General features: G+C 35.9%; 2 long non-coding RNA genes across 4 annotated transcripts; one reads left to right on the forward strand and one right to left on the reverse strand.

Annotated features, from left to right (window-relative positions):
* Positions 1 to 7,445: 7,445 nt before the first annotated feature.
* LOC113753718 lies at positions 7,446 to 8,970 on the forward strand. Of its 3 annotated transcripts, none has more exons than XR_003465066.1 (3): positions 7,446 to 7,540; positions 7,902 to 8,343; positions 8,458 to 8,970. It is a non-coding gene; the product is annotated as an uncharacterized LOC113753718 (long non-coding RNA). The 3 variants fall into 3 exon arrangements; XR_003465067.1 differs by having other exon boundaries at positions 7,902 to 8,048; positions 8,161 to 8,970; XR_003465065.1 differs by having other exon boundaries at positions 7,902 to 8,970.
* A 7,192-nt stretch (positions 8,971 to 16,162) lies between these two features.
* On the reverse strand, positions 16,163 to 17,733 carry LOC113754137. The gene is made up of 3 exons (XR_003465132.1): positions 17,260 to 17,733; positions 16,628 to 16,776; positions 16,163 to 16,266 (listed from the first exon to the last, which is right to left on the reverse strand). It is a non-coding gene; the product is annotated as an uncharacterized LOC113754137 (long non-coding RNA).
* Positions 17,734 to 19,873: the final 2,140 nt, after the last annotated feature.

Here is a 19,873-nt window from a genome sequence, read left to right on the forward strand (position 1 = left end):
CGATTTAGACGGATGCTTACACATTCGCTAATAAAATATTTCAAAAAATTCTGAATTTTTAGAATACAGGTTAAAGGATACATTCAAATAGAGGTTAAGACTCTTTTAATGGTCAATTACTCTAAAAGTAATTGGTTAATTTTCCATACCCATGTGCCCTTGTGTTTTCTTATTTTCTTCTTGGCTTATTTGATTAAGCCTTGAAATTGGGTCACGGATGGCCTTACTGTTTATGCTTTAGTACTACTACAACTTCATTAAATGCTTCAAACCAAGATTTCTTCCCTTTTTTTTTTCTCTCTCCGGTTATAATTTGGATTTTTGATGTGTTATTAACCGACTTTGAGGGAAAACATTTTGGGTCATTGCATGATTAACATGGTACTAAGTCTGTTGATGATAAGTTGAAAAACATGAGCTAGAACTAGAAGTTAAGCCGAAAAATGGTTCGAGTACTTTTGGACGGTTCTATGAATTCTGTCCGACAGGCTTAGGCTGATCCTCTTTTGACAGTCTTAGGTATATGATGAGAATCGAGGAGATGCTCTGAACCGACCGAAAAAATACCCATTCACGACAGGGGATTTGGACCCTTCCCCTGCAATGTTTGCTTTTCTTTTTTCTCGGATTTGGAGTTAAGCAACCCTTATTCTTGAAAATATGTACTAGTATTTGCTACAGTTTTGCGTTTTTGTTTTCTTGGATTATAAATAATGATGCCTGACTAGACAGATTACCTAAATCCAGTACACACCTCCAATCAGTCGATTTACTACCATATCTCACCTACTGATTGAGACTAATTTAGGCTTTGCAAATTTTAATAATTTGGACATTGCTGTGTTTGGATTTGTTGTTATTTTTGTTGGTGGGATCTATAGTATTGAACTTCAAAAACACACAATCTCGAATACACTATAAAAATAAAATAAAATTCTAAATTTCTTTTTTCTTTCACGCACCACCACCACTCCCCCCACAACTGTCCACCACCAGAGGTCATCAAGGAAGTCGAGAGAGAGAGAGAGAGAAAAGGAAGGATGCGTATCGATGGTGGTAGCCAGTGGTTGGTGATAGAAAAATTTTAACAAATTTTTTTAAAAAATATTCAAAAAAATTTTAATTGAAAAAACACTTCAAAAATACCGAATCCAAATGAACCATGTAAAGTAAAATAAAATTTTCACATGCACCGTTATAGTAAAGTATTTGAAAAACACTTCAAAAACACCTAATCCATATGAAACTGTTATTTTTTGTTCTATCTTTTTTTTCTGACATTAGTCTTAAGCAATTATGTTTTGCGTATAATAAGAAAAAATTTTGCCAAATAATTCAATCCAAATGGACTCCGAGCTCTTGGATTATTGGATCATAAGTGTCATAATGTCTGACGACTAGACAGATTAGCCAACACTAGTAAATCACCTCTAATCAATCAATTTATATCTGCCACCATCTAATTGGCTTTCAAAATGTTAATAACTTGGCCATTTTAATTTCGAACCACTCTCTATTATACCTTCATTTCTATTGCATTTGATCTCCTAGTTGTATAAAAGAACTCTTTTAACTTTTTTAGGTGAATATATATATATATAGAGAGAGAGAGAGAGATGTGGTATCCAAATGAATGTAGCCAACGACAGGTGAATAATTTGATTATCCGGTATGGGTGGAGATGGAACAAGATACAGTTCTATGAACTATGAAGATAGACTAATTTATGGAACATAGTCTGGACCATATATGCCTTGTTTTCATAAGTAAAAGCAAGGGGGACTCACTTGGGCTAAAATTCTCTCTTTGTTTTCCGGGGGGCGGTCAGGTCGTGAAGTCGTGAAGGCACGAGGGTTCCAATTCTGCGCCTATTGTTTTGGGTGTTCTATATTATGTATATTATTTAGCCGTTTTTCTGGATAAGATTCATTGTACGGCTACAACGTTGCTGTTTTTTTTTTTTTTTTTTCTTGTTGGTTGGATTTTTTTGTACGTATTTTGGTTTTCGACATTATTGACAAGGAACAAATTCTATGTGCGTCCCATACCCGACTATTTCCAAAACCATGACCTTTTTCATTTTCTTCTTCTTTCTGCAATTTGCTGAACCATCATATTTATACTGATAATGATATCATGATAATAACTGCAATAGCAATTATTGGCTTGCAAAAAAATGCATAGTCAACCTGCTTGTGAGCACTCACTCTTGGACTAGGGTTTTGGGCAGATTTTTTTAAAAATTTTTGTGAGTTATGTTCAACTGCAGCTAGGAAACAGACGTTGTGAACATTATGACCTTGTTTGGAAGCCACAAGTTTTTTACCAAACTTTAGTTACAGTAACCTCAAAAACCTTTTCAAAAATTTTAAACTATATACTTCAAAATATTCAAAAAATAAAACACGCTTCAAAAATTTTTTAAAAAACTTTTACAGTAAGTTACAGTAAAATTTTAGACAAACACCCTAAAAACTCACCTTCCAAACGGGGAGATTTAAGGATTTTATGAAAAAAAACCCAGAAGGAAAAAAATGCAAGAAGAACACAAAATATGAAAAAAAAAAAAAAGAGAAGAAGTTTGATACTTCTACTGATGATGATTAATTTTACTGATAGCAACACTTCTTTGGAATAAGGAAGGTGACATAATTTGGTTGACAAAGTCTCTCGGCCAACCAACGTACGAAGGGAAGGGGAAAACTACAGTGTAAGATGGTAACGTTTCCATATCACATTAACTTTTATGCGATTCATCTATTGCATTTTGACCAAAACTTGATGGAGCATTTGATGTGACCATAAACTGAATATTTACACTTCGAAGAATTCATTTACTTTGACGTGCACATATTTTTATTACATATCGACTCATGTAGTAATCAAAAGATTAATTTCACATCTCCAATGTTTGTGTATATAGTGCGATTTGAAACTTTTTAAGGACTTTTTCTTCTCCTAACCTTAATCTATGTACAAAAGTTTCAATTAGAAAAAGAAAAGTTGTTACACTAAAGGGTTTTCTCAAATGCATGAAAAGAAAAAAAAAAAGATACATTTATGAACGTGAGGCAAAAGCCCAAAATGGAACAATGGTTCTCCGATTTTGGGTCTACGTCCAAAAGAAAAAGGGAAAACTTTTTTTTTTCAAAGTATTCCAACCCAAAAGCGAACACTTGTACGTGTACGTTCCAGGTTCCTTAAAATGTAACTCATTTTTAATATAGGGTTGGACCAGAGCCCAAGCCGTCATCAAAAATTTCATTTATTTAAAATATAACTCATTTTTAATATATTATTAAAAAAAATCCTTTTCTTTTTCATTTTTAATCAAATCATGACCGCGAACTTTACGAACAATTGCAATCCTTGCCCCATCTCCTATAGGGCTAGTGCAAGCAGATCGGTGCCTTAACCACAAGTAGATATTTTGTTCTGCAGCTTTAATAATTTGTCCAGACGGGATGGGGTGATGATGACACGTTAAATTATAATTATCAATAGATTATTTCTGTACTATGATTCTTAACTTTAAGTTGAAGCACTTCCCCCACTCATGTTCTACACATCCCAAGGATATGCATGTGCTGTGTAATCTATGAAGAACATGTGTGCTTCCTGTACTAAATTCATAAAGAATTTATCATATTAACAATTAACAACAACTGGAACTACTCATTTTTGCCTGCAACTTGAAGAATAGGCTCCTCGTATTGATGAATAATAAAAGCAATTCCTTTGGGAAAATCTTGTCTTAGGGCCATGGCGACCATGTTAAGGATATATTGTGTCTCGAGGCCCAGCTTTGACCAAGGCAAACTGTTTGTAGAGGCCCGTTCCAGCTGAATTACGCTACCTGAACTGGGCCGGTCTACACTTCCGGCTATAGAGATGGCTTAGGGGTCTAAATTAGTCGAGTCAATCACGAGTACTATTGATAACTATATTATAATTGTTGATATACATGTGTACTATTGAGTTGCTGAGCAACATTCAAGTTGAGTAATATCGCCATGCTCGAGCCTGACTCATAAACGTTAATCAGTAAGCTTGATTTCAACTTTAACTTGATTTGAACTGAACTCGAGAGCCCATCTAATTGGGCCACTAGGTTTGTTGATAGCCCCACAGAATGACCCAAACTCCGGTGGTTCATAGAAGCTTGCCAGATGGACAGGTCAGTTTCTACTTTTCTACGTGCTCGGTCGCGACGAACCTTCTTTTGGGCAAATCTTATTGCTCACCCTTGATCCCCAAGAAATTTTAGCAGTATATAATCCTGAAAAATGTCTTCCCGCAACTCATCATCCAGTAAACAAATTTCCAAAAGAAATCTGATCAACAGCAGCAGCCGTTATTAGCTTCAAAACAACTTTCCAAAAAAGCCTCCTCCACTCTTTTTGCTATCTGATTCGAACTTGCAGAAGATTTGTTAGCACTTAATACTACAGCAAGATGGGTAAGGGTAAGAAAACGAGTTGGTACTCAGCAGCCTTTCGGTCATTCACCTGTTGCTTTAAAGACAAGGCAAATGGTAAAGAATTCATAGCTTCAACCAGGGTGCCTTCTACTCCTGAGGCAGCCAATATAGCAGCTGCTAAGCATTTCTCTAGTGCCCATAAAACGAGTCTTGGGTGATAATAGATATAGCTTTTGGTGACAATTGTTTGATCATCAAGAATCAGATGTCCATGGCTATGGCTATCGGTGCTTCCAAGGAAGAAAACATGGAGGGGGCAAGGGTTGGACAACGTTTCCAACTCTTGTTCCCTGCCATGTGAGACGAATGGAGTATGTAATATTTTCTGAATCGACTTCCGGTTCCAGTTTGAAGTAGTTTCATGCTCTCCTCTCAATCTTTTCCGAGGAAACGTTTTCTTCCTTTGGGAATAAATGATCAAGAATCAAGAACGTGATATGAGAGGTCCAGGGCATTGGATATTAAATTATGTAAGCCAGTAGTAACTATAAAAATTTCGTTTGTTAAACTTAAATCATCGTGTGGGTTTATATTGACAATTCGAACGAAGTATTGGCAATTTTTGTAATTGGTTAATTGGTAGAGTTGCTAACAAATTTTCGTCAAGTGTAAATGTCAATCTACAGAACCCTAATTTTAGCTCCTAACAAATTCCACTTTATAATTAAAAACAGACGAATACTTTAATGTTGGATTCCTCACCCATTCAATTAGCAGATTTGGATAAAAATTGGACAATCCAGACCTGTAGTGCACCTGAGCCCTGAACAGTAAATTCAACAATTCATGCTTTTCAGTTCATAGGTTTTTTTTTTTCATTTTTAACTTCTTTTATTTGGTTTTGCCACAGCTGACCAAAATCACTTTCCCAGAAACTGGTTTTAGAAGCTAAATAATAAAATGTTTCAAAGCATACGTGGGTTTAATAGAGGGATAAAGTGGTCAAAATGAGCTAAAAAAAAAAGGTGTCATTTTCGGCTTGGTTACTCGACTGGTCGTATTTCATTTGGACCAAACTGGATTCCAACCCGATCTTAGTCCCCATGAAATATTAAGTTTTTGGCCAAGTTTTTTAGCTACTAGTTTTTTAACAACTTTTGCTACAGGAACTCCAAAAAACTTATCAAAGTTTTTTACTTGCACACTTTAAAATAATACACAAAAAACTTTCCCTTCAACTTTTCTTCTTTTTCCTCCCCCATCCAACCGACCACCACCTCCACCACCACTTCAGGCGCCGGTAACTATTCCAGCCAACTTTTGCCGGCCTTCCTCTTTTTTTTTTTCTCTCCCTCCCCTCCCCCTTTGACCGATATGTTGGTTTCCAAAATCTCTTTTTTCTTTTTTTTTCTTTCTCCCTCCCCCCTCCCCTCTTTCCCTCTGCCTTTTCCCCCTCCCGCAGCTTGGGGAGAAGGAAAATTGCAAAAAAAAAAAAAAAATTACACTCGGCTGTTGCTGCTTATTCTGCCGGCAAGAAAGGAGAGGAGAGGAGATGGAACATTGGAAAAAAAATCATTTCTGTTGCTGCAAAACTCATGTGGTGGCGGCAGAGGGAGGGAGAGAGAGGGGTGGCGGGGGAGCTTTTGCAGGGGTGGGGGAAGGGGGTTGCGGGCATAGGGAGAGGGAAAGGGAGCTTTTGCAGGGATGGGAGAGGGGGTGACGGGACAGAGGGGGAAGGCGGAGCAGAGGGGGTGGCGGGGCCAGAGGGCGAAGGCGCAGAGGGAGGTGGCGGGGCAGAGGGGAAGAGAAGGGGAAAGGGAGGAGAGGGGTGGCAGGAGGTGGCATTGGTGGAGTTGCTGCTGGGGGTGGCGGAGGTAACGAGGAAGGGGGAGGGGGAAGGAAGAAGAAGAAGAAAAAGAAGAAGAGAGGAAAGAAAGAAAAAGGAAAGAAAGAAAAAGGAAAGAAAGAAAAAGGAAAGAAAGAAAAAGAAAGAGAAAAAGAAAGAAAAAGAAAAAAAGAAAGAGAAAGAAAGAAAAAAAAAGGAAAAAAAAAGTTTTTCACCCTACAAAAACTTCTACAAAATTTTTCACCTTACAAAAACTTCTATAAAATTTTTTTAAAAACTTCTACAGTGCACTACAGTAAAGTTTTAGACAAACTCCCAAAAAACTCAGGTTCCAAACAGGCCCTATATTTCATGGGTTCTAAGATCAGGTTGGAATCCAGTTTGGTCTAAATGAAATACGACCAGTCAAGTAACCAAGCAGAAAATGACACCTTGTTTTTTAAGCTCATTTTGGACCACTTTATCCCTCTATTTAACCCACGTGTGCTTTGAAACATTTTACTATTTAGCTTCTAAAACCAGTTTCTTGGAAAGTGATTTTGGTCAGCCGTGGCAAAACCAAATAAAAGAAGGAAGTTAAAAATGAAAAAAAAAAAAAAAAAAACCTATGAACTGAAAAGCATGAATTGTTGAATTTACTGTTCAGGGCTCAGGTGCACTACAGGTCTGGATTGTCCAATTTTTATCCAAATCTGCTAATTGAATGGGTGAGGAATCCAACATTAAAGTATTCGTCTGTTTTTAATTATAAAGTGGAATTTGTTAGGAGCTAAAATTAGGGTTCCGTAGATTGACATTTACACTTGACGAAAATTTGTTAGCAACTCTACCAATTAACCAATTACAAAAATTGCCAATACTTCGTTCGAATTGTCAATATAAACCCACACGATGATTTAAGTTTAACAAACGAAATTTTTATAGTTACTACTGGATTACATAATTTAATATCCAATGCCCTCGACCTCTCATCTCACATTCTTGATTCTTGATCATTTATTCCCAAAGGAAGAAAACGTTTCCTCCGTAAAGATTGAGAGGAGAGCATGAAACTACTTCAAACTGGAACCGGAAGTCGATTCAGAAAATATTACATACTCCATGCGTCTCACATGGCAGGGAACAAGAGTTGGAAACGTTGTCCAACACTTGCCCCCTCCATGTTTTCTTCCTTGTAAGCACCGATAGCAGCACACTACTGAAGGCATAAGCCTTCAAGACTCATCTCTGGAACTCCTATGCTTGCTTTCAGCAATGGTTGGAGTTTTAAGAAGGTAAATACCAAATACGTTATCAAATGCATACCCGGAAACTAAACTGCAGTTACCATGTACTACATATTTTTGCATGGTATAGATTTATCTTGATTCTGGGATGCATAATTAACAGCACGAAGTAAGACACGATACATGAATATGTCACATGGCACGCTTGCCTGGGGTTTTTAATGATTTATGGTATCTAAGATAAGCACATTCGTTAGGAAGCCGAGGCAGTATTAATGTTTTGTAAATGATCGACTTACATGCAATCATTGGCTGCCACAACGCTTTGTTAATTCTGGTAGTTTGAGTGGAAAATTACGAAGTTTCAATAATTCTGGTGGAATCTGACTTCTGTTCTTGAATAAAACAGGGAAGTAGAACTGAACTTTATACTTGGAATGATACAGGCATTGATCAGCGATGATGACATCCAACGAATCCTGAGCAAATCGGACTTTCTGGGCTTTGGAGATATGCTCTGCTGCAGCAACCATGGCTGCTGCTTCAGGCACTGAAGGTGCGGTATAACATTTTCGCTATCATCATCTATGAGAAAGATTGAGAATTCTCTTAATTGTTAATGGGAGTAATTAATACTCGTGAATGCTTTGTTGCAACCAATTCATCAGTGTCATTAATTGCAAAGTTATCTTTGGCTGGATCGCATGTTCAAAAATATCATTGCAAGAACTTCCGAGTCTAATGAATCGATGCCTGATTTTTGGTTGAGAAACTACAGAATCATAGATTGATCTGAACAGAAATGGAATAACACAGCTCGTGGGACGATAATGTCGCAGACACTTGTAAATGTAAGCAATTCAGAGTACAATTTGCACCAAAAATGCATGTAGACAATACTAGTACTATTACAAGTATGATTTCTGTATCAAATGGAGTACCAATCTTTCTTCTTCTTAATACAGAATACAGTACCATTTCACAACCAAAATATTGCTATGGACCCTCAGCCCCTGGTTAATGGAATAAGAAGAAACGAAGAGAGCACACCTGGGACCTATATAATCTGATTACAGCGTATTTCCCTTTGCTGGTTTTGGGAGTCAAGAATCTTAACCACTTGAACCGTCCATAATCTCGAGGAAATGAGATTTTGCTCTTGCAACTGTTTTGACGAGTATAATTAACCAAAGTGCACTTTATGGGCGCTAGAGAAATGCTTTGCAGCTGCTACCATAGCTGCCTCAGGGTTACAAGGCACTGCAGCTGTTGAAGTCTTCTTGATTTCATGCTCAGTTGAGGCTGTAAAGCACGAGCTGAATAACCTAAAGACTGCTGAGTACCACTTCATTATTGTATTATCCTTACTCCTCTTGTTGCTATGTTGTTAAATGTTCAAACAAATTGGGCTGCTCTCTTTTAATCAAATAAACTAGAAAATGAACAAATAAAACTCTCTCGAGACTAGGAATATTGAATCTGCTGTGTAGCACTGGAGATTTAATTCTTTTGATGTTTGATTTTTGAATGAGCTAATAAGTAGACATATTCATCAGCCTTATACATACATATAGCTAAGATTTCTTGGGGATGCAGTTTCAAGTCCAAAGGCAATTATCTTGGCAACCAAGCTAGTAGAAGGTGACAAAATGGCTCCTCTTTTGAGCTTAATTTGACCATTGACATTCACCTCGTTTCAGGACGCGTTTTCTTTGATTTTTTTTTTTAAGCACTTTAGCTTCTGATATGAGCGTGTTTTCTTACTTTCGTAGAAAGTGATTTTAACGACAACCAACCTTCATTTCTCGCTCTGTACATCGGGGGGGAAAAAAAAGAGTGACAGGGAAAGGAAGAAGTTTGTGCACCAAGAAATAAAAACCAATAGATTATACTCTCTGGTTTTCATTTCCGCGTTGTCCCAATTCGATTATCTCCTTTTATATATCGATTAAAAAGAATGGGCAAATAAACTCTATCATTATTGTTACTTTTTTTTTTTCCTATTAACACAAACTTGATGAATTTCCAATCAGAAAAACAAGAAAAAGGCACGAAGGAAACATTTGAAATGACTAGTAATAAAAATAATATGCTGAGGTTGATTTTGTTGGAAATGTGCTTGCTGGATGAGTTGTATTAAATTTTGATCATAAGTTGACGATGATATTATTTGGGGGATTAAGTTCAGGTTGGAAGAAGGTCCAAATGAATATAACCAGTCAAGCGACCGAGGAGAAAATGACACATATGCTTTTTCCTTCTTTTTGTTTACCACATATATACCTCACATATGCTTTGAAACATTCTCTCGGAAAGTGATTTTAGCAGCAGCGTGGCAAAACAAAACAAAAGATTAGCACTACGAATGGAAGCAGCCTTGTTTAGATTCCCATTTTTCTCTAAAAAATTTTTATATTTTTTATGAATATATTTTTCAATTATTTTTTTTATTTAGCATATATTAAATTGCTACGGTACATTATTTTATTAAAAAACCTCTAGAAATTAGCAATTCAAACCGGCTGAATTATGAAATTTTACGTGATTTGATCGAATTGACCTAAGTGCACTGGTGAAGGAATAGCCCAAAAGAGAGTACAAAATCCTAAAACAGAAAGAGAATATAAAAAGAAAGAGAATATAAAAAGAGAGTACAAAATCCTAAAAAATAATTTTAAAGCCCAAAAGACACCTAAAATTAAAAACACAAAAAAATATAAATAACACAAATTACTTTAACGGTCCAAAGGTCTATAATTTGCTCTTTTGGTTTGATATCTAACCGGAATGCACCGACATAACAAACCACGTTACGAACCTTGCACGCCCAATTCAGCCCCTATGCTGGTGGCCCTGCCGATACTTCCCAATTCCTTTCCTCCCTGCCACTGCCCCCCACCCACAAATCCACTGTCTTTGCCTTCATTTTTCCTCCACTTTGAGGCTTTGTCATTAATCTTGCAATCTCTCTCTTCACATATTCCCTTCATCCTCTAGTCCCTATTAGCCCCTGATGGAATTAAACTAATCTGGACTGCCAACTTTTCTTTTCAAGTGTTCAATTTTTTCATGTGGCAGAGGAGTTTATTGGTGGCTGAAGAACATCGAGGAGGAAGAGGTGATGATGTGATGGGTTGAAGGGAGAGAGAACAAGAATGGGATAAGTGTAATTTGACTGGTTTGACCGGTAGCCATTTTCCCTTCAACATGGATGAATGGCCAGCATTTGTCCGTAACTTAGCATCAAGTTACGTACCGTGATGTTGCCATTTTCCTACATAATTTAATATGCTGCAACAGTTGTGACAGAATAATTAGCCAAACTGCACTTTATGGGCGCTAGAGAATTGCTTTGCAGCTGCTACCAAAGCTGCCTCAGGAGTACGAGGCACCGCAGTTGTTGAAGCCTTCTTCATTTCATGCTCAGTCGAGGCTATAAAGCACAAGCTGAATGACCCAAGGACTGCTGAGTACCACTTCATTCTATTATCCTCACTGCTCTTGTTGCTATGTTGTTAAATGTGAAGACAAATTGGGCTACTTTCGTTTGATCAAGGAAACAAGAAAATGAATAGAGATTACCGTCTCTCAAGACTAAAGATCGAATCTGTTGTGTGGTACTAAAGATTTAGTTCTTTGAATGTTTGGTTCTTGGATGAGCTAAGTAGACATAAATCAGCCTAGCTTTTATATAGCTAAGATTTCTTGGGGGTGAAGATTGAACATCAAGTTGAATGCAGTTCCAAGTCCAAGGGAAGTATCTTAGAAATCAACCTAGTAGAAATTCAGTGGTTCCTCTTGTGAACCACAAGTTAGACCATTGACATTCACCTTGTCTTATAGGACGCGTTTGCTTGGCAACATTTTAGCTCGTGATATTGTTTGGATAGGGTATTATTTGAAATATTATTTGGAATAATTACTGTAGCACTTTTTGTGATGTGATGTGATGTATGTGAGATAAAAAGGTGATTGAGAATATAAAAAGGTGGGTCGAAAAATGTGTTTATGATAAAAGCGAAATAATATTTGGGATAATTTCACTATCCAAACATCGATATATCATTTTCTTACTTTCCTAGAAAGTGAATTTAATCGACAACCAACCTTAAATTTCTCATTTTTTCAAAAAAATATTATAAAAAAAGATTTGTACACCATCAAATGAAAACCATATATTATACAACTCCAATTATTTAAAAGCTTAGCATAATTGGTTTTCCCATTCAAACGTCTCCACATATACAATGGTTGAACAGAACGGCAAAATAAGTTCCATTATTGGTCAAAAAGAATGCCAAATAAAGTGCCAAAAAAAAAAGAAAAAGAAAGAGGTATGAAGGACTATATTGGTTTCTTATGTGAAGTGGGAATTGAATGAGATTAGAATTTGAAAAAATTGCCTTCTTCTCAATTACATCATTTTCTAATCCTTAATTATCATGCTATTTTTTTTTTGTGGGTATTGGGGGGGGGGGGGGGGTTACCAACACAGACTGGATAAATTTTAAATCAGATAAACAGGAAAAAGCGCAAAAGAAACAGTCGAAGTAAGAAATCTGGTATGCTGACAAGAATTTTCTTGGAATTTGCTTGTTGGATGAGTTGTTTTAAGACGTATGGTCATCAACCTTGACTATATTTCATAGGGAGTAAGATCAGGTGGGAACTTGGAAGCCAGTTTGGTCCAAATGAAATACGGCCAGTCAAGTAACCAAGCAGAAAAAGACACCTTTTTTTCTTTTGAGCTCATTTTGACCACATTTATCCCTCTATTTATCCCATGTATGCTTTGAAACATTTTACTATTAGCTTCTAAAACCAGTTTCCTGGAAAGTGATTTTTGGTCAGCTGTGGCAAAACCAAATAAAAGAAGGAAGTTAAAAATGAAAAAAAAAAAAACCTATGAACTGAAAAGCATGAATTGTTGAATTTACTGTTCAGGGCTCAGATGCACTACAGGTCTGGATTGTCCAATTTTTATCAAAATCTGCTCATTGAATGGGTGAGGAATCCAACATTAAAATATTCGTCTGTTTTTAATTATAAAGTGGAATTTGTTAGGCGCTAAAATTAGGGTTCTGTAGATTGATATTTATGCTTGATGAAAATTTGTTAGCAACTCTACTAATTAACCAAATTACAAAAATTGCCAATACTTCGTTCGGATAGCTACAAATCGCTCAGACTGCAATGATTTAGAGTTGCTGGTAATGCAAGTTCACAGTGCTTAATCTAACAAAAAATTGCTACAAATCAATATAAACCCACACGATGATTTAAGTTTAACAAACGAAATTTTTATAGTTACTACTGGATTACATAATTTAATATCCAATGCCCTGGACCTCTCATATCACGTTCTTGATTCTTGATCATTTATTCCCAAAGGAAGAAAACGTTTCCTCCGAAAAGATTGAGAGGAGAGCATGAAACTACTTCAAACTGGAACCGGAAGTCGATTCAGAAAATATTACATACTCCATGCGTCTCACATGGCAGGGAACAAGAGTTGGAAACGTTGTCCAACCCTTGCCCCCTCCATGTTTTCTTCCTTGGAAGCACCGATAGCCATAGCCATGGACATCTGATTCTTGATGATCAAACAATTGTCACCAAAAGCTATATATATTATCACCCAAGACTCGTTTTATGGGCACTAGAGAAATGCTTAGCAGCTGCTATATTGGCTGCCTCAGGAGCAGAAGGCTCAAAGTGGAGGAAAAATGAAGGCAAAGACAGTGGATTTGTGGGTGGGGGGCAGTGGTAGGGAGGAAAGGAATTGGGAAGTATCGGCGGGGCCACCAGCATAGGGGCTGAATTGGGTGTGCAAGGTTCGTGACGTGGTTTGTTATGTCGGTGCATTCCGGTTAGATATCAAACCAAAAGAGCAAATTATAGACCTTTGGATCGTTAAAGTAATTTGTGTTATTTATATTTTTTTGTGTTTTTAATTTTAGGTGTCTTTTGGGCCTTAAAATTATTTTTTAGGATTTTGTACTCTCTTTTTATATTCTCTTTCTTTTTATATTCTCTTTCTGTTTTAGGATTTTGTACTCTCTTTTGGGCTATTCCTTCACTAGTGCACTTAGGTCAATTCGATCAAATCACGTAAAATTTCATAATTCAGCCGGTTTGAATTACTAATTTCTGGAGGTTTTTTAATAAAATAACGTACCGAAGCAATTTAATATATGCTAAATAAAAAAATAATTGAAAAATATATTCATAAAAAATATAAAAAAATTTTAGAGAAAAATGGGAATCTAAACAAGGCTGCTTCCATTCGTGGTGCTAATCTTTTGTTTTGTTTTGCCACGCTGCTGCTAAAATCACTTTCCGAGAGAATGTTTCAAAGCATATGTGAGGTATATATGTGGTAAAAGTAGAGGTGGCAATTCGGGTCCAATCAGGTTGGCCCTGACCCGTCAAAAAATCTGTTGACCCGAACCCGACCCGTCAACCCGTGACGGGTCAGTATATCTGACACGAACCCGAAAATTTTGGGTTGGCGGGTCGACCCGAAATGACCCGAAATTAATTTTAATTTATTAATTTATCACTGTAAATTCTAATAAAATCAATTTCTCACAAAATTAATTACATCATCAAGTAATAAAAATTTAAATAAATAATTTCAAATCAAATCCAAAATAAATTAAACATCGTAAAACTGTTTTATCCCAAATCAAATATAAAATAAATTAAAACGAATTATATTATTTGTCCAAATATAATAATTTTAACTTCACACAAGGTAAATAAATTCATTTAGAATTAAGTAATTAATGCTTTTGAAAAAAAAAGAATGATTTAGTTTACTTAGATAAAATAATTTTTATGTTTATTAAATTATTTTTAATTTGTAAACGGGTCATATCGGGTCATATCAGGTCACCACCGGTTGATCCGAAATCGACCTGTTTTCTTTTCGGGTTCATCGGGTTCGACCCGATTCTGACCCGAACCCCCAAAACTTCAACCCAAACCCATTAATTTCGTGTTAGGTTCGTGTCGTGTTTTCGGGTCGTGTCAGAAATTGCCACCCCTAGGTAAAAGTCAGCTCAAAAAGAAGGAAAAAACATATGTGTGTCATTTTCTCCTCGGTCGCTTGACTGGTTACATTCATTTGGACCTTCTTCCAACCTGAACTTAATCCCCCAAATAATATCGTCAACTTATGATCAAAATTTAATACAACTCATCCAGCAAGCACATTTCCAACAAAATCAACCTCAGCATATTATTTTTATTACTAGTCATTTCAAATGTTTCCTTCGTGCCTTTTTCTTGTTTTTCTGATTGGAAATTCATCAAGTTTGTGTTAATAGGAAAAAAAAAAGTAACAATGATGGAGTTTATTTGCCCATTCTTTTTAATCGATATATAAAAGGAGATAATCGAATTGGGACAACGCGGAAATGAAAACCAGAGAGTATAATCTATTGGTTTTTATTTCTTGGTGCACAAACTTCTTCCTTTCCTTGCCACTCTTTTTTTCCCCCCCGATGCACAGAGCGAGAAATGAAGGTTGGTTGTCGTTAAAATCACTTTCTACGAAAGTAAGAAAACACACTCATATCAGAAGCTAAAGTGCTTCAAAAAAATCAAAGAAAACGTGTCCTGAAACGAGGTGAATGTCAATGGTCAAATTAAGCTCAAAAGAGGAACCATTTTGTCACCTTCTACTAGCTTGGTTGCCAAGATAATTTCCTTTGGACTTGAAACTGCATCCCCAAGAAATCTTAGCTATAAGTATGTATAAGGCTGATGAATATGTCTACTTATTAGCTCATTCAAAAATCAAACATCCAAAAGAATTAAATCTCCAGTGCTACACAGCAGATTCAATATTCCTAGTCTCGAGAGAGTTTTATTTGTTCATTTTCTAGTTTATTTGATTAAAAGAGAGCAGCCCAATTTGTTTGAACATTTAACAACATAGCAACAAGAGGAGTAAGGATAATACAATAATGAAGTGGTACTCAGCAGTCTTTAGGTTATTCAGCTCGTGCTTTACAGCCTCAACTGAGCATGAAATCAAGAAGACTTCAACAGCTGCAGTGCCTTGTAACCCTGAGGCAGCTATGGTAGCAGCTGCAAAGCATTTCTCTAGCGCCCATAAAGTGCACTTTGGTTAATTATACTCGTCAAAACAGTTGCAAGAGCAAAATCTCATTTCCTCGAGATTATGGATGGTTCAAGTGGTACTGTATTCTGTATTAAGAAGAAGAAAGATTGGTACTCCATTTGATACAGAAATCATACTTGTAATAGTACTAGTATTGTCTACATGCATTTTTGGTGCAAATTGTACTCTGAATTGCTTACATTTACAAGTGTCTGCGACATTATCGTCCCACGAGCTGTGTTATTCCATTTCTGTTCAGATCAATCTATGATTCTGTAGTTTCTCAACCAAAAATCAGCTATCGATTCATTAGACTCGGAAGTTCTTGCAATGATATTTTTGAACATGCGATCCAGCCAAAGATAACTTCGCAATTAATGACACTGATGAATTGGTTGCAACAAAGCATTCACGAGTATTAATTACTCCCATTAACAATTAAGAGAATTCTCAATCTTTCTCATAGATGATGATAGCGAAAATGTTATACCGCACCTTCAGTGCCTGAAGCCAGCAGCCATGGTTGCTGTAGCAGAGCATATCTCCAAAGCCCAGAAAGTCCGATTTGCTCAGGATTCGTTGGATGTCATCATCGCTGATCAATGCCTGTATCATTCCAAGTATAAAGTTCAGTTCTACTTCCCTGTCTTATTCAAGAACAGAAGTCAGATTCCACCAGAATTGTTGAAACTTCGTAATTTTCCACTCAAACTACCAGAATTAACAAAGCGTTGTGGCAGCCAATGATTGCATGTAAGTCGATCATTTACAAAACATTAATACTGCCTCAGCTTCCTAACGAATGTGCTTATCTTAGATACCATAAATCATTAAAAACCCCAGGCAAGCGTGCCATGTGACATATTCATGTATCGTGTCTTACTTCGTCCTGTTAATTATGCATCCCAGAATCAAGATAAATCTATACCATGCAAAAATATGTAGTACATGGTAACTGCAGTTTAGTTTCCGGGTATGCATTTGATAACGTATTTGGTATTTACCTTCTTAAAACTCCAACCATTGCTGAAAGCAAGCATAGGAGTTCCAGAGATGGGTCTTGAAGGCTTATGCCTTCCGTAGTGTGCTGCTGCTATCTCTGTTCACTTGTGAGTTTCTCTTGCCTTCTCCAAAATGCCATTAATTCATTAAACTGCAGCAAACATTAACATATGATTATAAAAGGAAAGACAGAACAGCATCTCATGAGAATAAACGGTAGCAGAAGTAGCAGAAGTTTATAACATTGGGAAAAAAAAAACAATTGAACTAGACAGCAATATGTCTTTTATGAGCAGAGTGGGTGATGTATATTCTTTGACTTGTAAGCTGGAGTTTGGTTAAATTAACTGTCACACTCAATTCAGCTCCAGAGTCCAGACAACAAACTTGTGATTGGCCAAGTATTCAATAGTGGTCTACAAAGATTGTATTTTTGTTTTAATTTTAGAAATTTTGAAGGCTTTTACTGTTGCCGTACAACAAGTTACTTCAGCACTAAATTCAGTACAAGCAAATGCACAGTTTTAAGGGGAATATGATAATCAATTTAAGCCCTGAATGCCGCGATGCATGACTGAATATTGGTACAACTCTTTCAAATATGAGAAGAATCTCAGCTCCGAAGAAAACTAACCGGTTTTCGTTCATGAATTTCTACAGATTGTGGATGCCAAGTTTGCCACAATTCGAAATGCCTGCTGCTCGCCTTTGGTGTTTCCGGTGTCTCATTTTTGCTTTCTCCTGATTCACCGGGATCAAAGGAAAACTGAGATGAATCCATCTCCAGGCTCACCTGCTGCTCACTTACTTCTTGATGATGATCCATTCCTTGTGAGGCTTTTGTCTGACACTTGGATATGACCTTAAACAACAATAAGGCCCAGAAGAGGATACAAAATACTGGAAACAGTAGGACTAAAGAAAGAAAGAGGAAGATCAGAGCAGGAATTATCCAAGGCAGAAGCATGATTCCTAAAACAAGAACGATAAACAGCTTCAAAAATGACAGGAAGGTGAAAAATGACAGGAAGGTGAAGCCGTGCAGGAGATGCATTGGTTAGCCAAAACAGAAGCTAAGCAATAGACAAGAAAATGATTGTTGTAAAGATTCCATGATTTTCTTGTTCCATTATAATCGCAAATGATGTGATATGAATGCAGCTGCTCCAGTGATGTTAGTGTGAAAGGTGAAAGATGAGTCTGTGTACTATAATTTGACACGTTTAAGAAATGCATCATCCGAACTTCGGAGACTGTAAAAAAAAACATTATTGGGAATGCAGATTAACGTGACGTGACTTCAAACTGTCAGCACATGGCATTGAAGGAGGAGGGGCAGGACGATTGGAGAGTCAGGGCCAAAAATTGGCCAGAAAAAATAATCTAAAGTCAAAATTTTATGTTGTATATTATTTTTTATATTTTATGTGTGAGATTCATAAAAATTTATTCCCCTCCGTCCCACTTTGATAGTTCTGTTTCTTTTTTCACACAGTTTAAGAAAAAGTAATTAACTTTGTTTGAAAAGTAAATTTAGATTGCTATTTTCCTAAAATACCCTCACATTAAATATGGTACAATTTTATGAGAACTTGAATTGATGGTAAAAAAAGAATCAACTCTCATTAAATGGGTTAGATTTATAGTAACAACTACTTACATTGAATAAGAGTATTTTAGAAAAATTAAAATACAACTATATTCTTCAATTGGAAAGTGAACTATAATTTGGGACAGATGAAAAATGAATACAGGACCATCAAAATGAAATGAGGGGGTATTTTATAAGTACGTGTTGTTGAAAGTTTATTACATTGTATACATACAAATCAACATCTTGTGTATTTTGCACAAAATTGTTTTGAACAGTTTTCTAACGAGTGTTTGAATCCCTTGTCCCGCGTTGAATCACTAAAAAATTTTCCTAAAAAAAAAAACCCCTAAAAAACAGCATGACACCCAGTAAAACATCCTAATCACATGATGTATACCTTCGTCAACATGTTGCACGAGAATGACTTAAAAAAAGAAAAAGTCTAAATGGATGAGCTATGTTGTATGTCCCAAAAAGAGTTAATTTTATTTTGCACCCTTCAACTATTATTTATTTTTACTTTGATCCCTAGACTATCAATTAGAATACTAGCCTTTAAATTATATCACGATTCTTAATTTGATCATTAAACTCCTTTCTTCTCTCTACTTTTAGAAGTCTTTTGGGTTATTGTTTAATCTTTTTTTGTACTCACTTGACTAGTATTCTGTCGTTTTTTAGAGATTCCATTAATAATTGTTCTTAAGTGGGATAGTTTTCATAGAATAGAGGCTAAAATATCCTAATTTATAATTTAGTGACTAAAATAAGAATTAGTAAAATTGAGAGGTACAAAATGGAATTAACTCTCCAGAACATTGGAACAAAGTCGATAAGAAGCAAGGATTGGTTTTGTAAAAGCCTTTTTTTTTTTTTTTTGGGTAGTCCTTCCAATGATCCAATCTACCAAGTGCTAGTTAGCTTCCTTTTGTTATGACATTTTCACGAAGAGGTGCTGTGAAGTTGTTGTATTTTTTCCATACAGCACTTACCTTTTTTAGCATAGTAACATCTCAAAATTAGATCTAAGGAGTTGCAAAAGAAAAAAAAAATTCTTTTTATGTCCCAGGTAGAAAAAGAAGTAACTAGCACACTTAATTACTCATTCAACATTTTAAACTTTTGACAATACACTATCATTTAGATATCAGAGTCCCTAAAATAGTATGTTAGAAGACTATAGTTACCATAAGCCTTCATGAATCAATGAACCAGTACACTAATTGGTTTCAATTTTGTAGTTTAACAAATTTCTTATTTTTATACATACTTAATTAGCATGTAAATTATTAGTCCTTAACCTTGTTGTTTAAAATTAATCACTTTTTTGCTTTTTTATTTATAGATTTAATTCAACGGATACATGACTGCACGTGACCTAATTTTGTTAGTAATTGAGAAAAATTTTCAAATATCCTAAATTTGTTTTCAATTGGATACATTGTGAGTCAGCTTTGTTCTTACTAAAAATTTACGGACTAAAATTGTACATATACTAAATATTGATAATCTAATTTGATTTTGCTAGACTAAAACTACGGCTCCGTATGGATTCCCTCTTCTGCTCAAAAACTATTTTTGTTTGTGGAGTCTATAGTAAGAAAATTAAACTCCAAAAAACAACTTAAAAAACACGCAAATTCAAACACCTAGA

This window comes from Coffea eugenioides, chromosome 11 (genome assembly GCF_003713205.1).
Source record: "Coffea eugenioides isolate CCC68of chromosome 11, Ceug_1.0, whole genome shotgun sequence".
Lineage (NCBI taxonomy): Eukaryota > Viridiplantae > Streptophyta > Magnoliopsida > Gentianales > Rubiaceae > Coffea > Coffea eugenioides.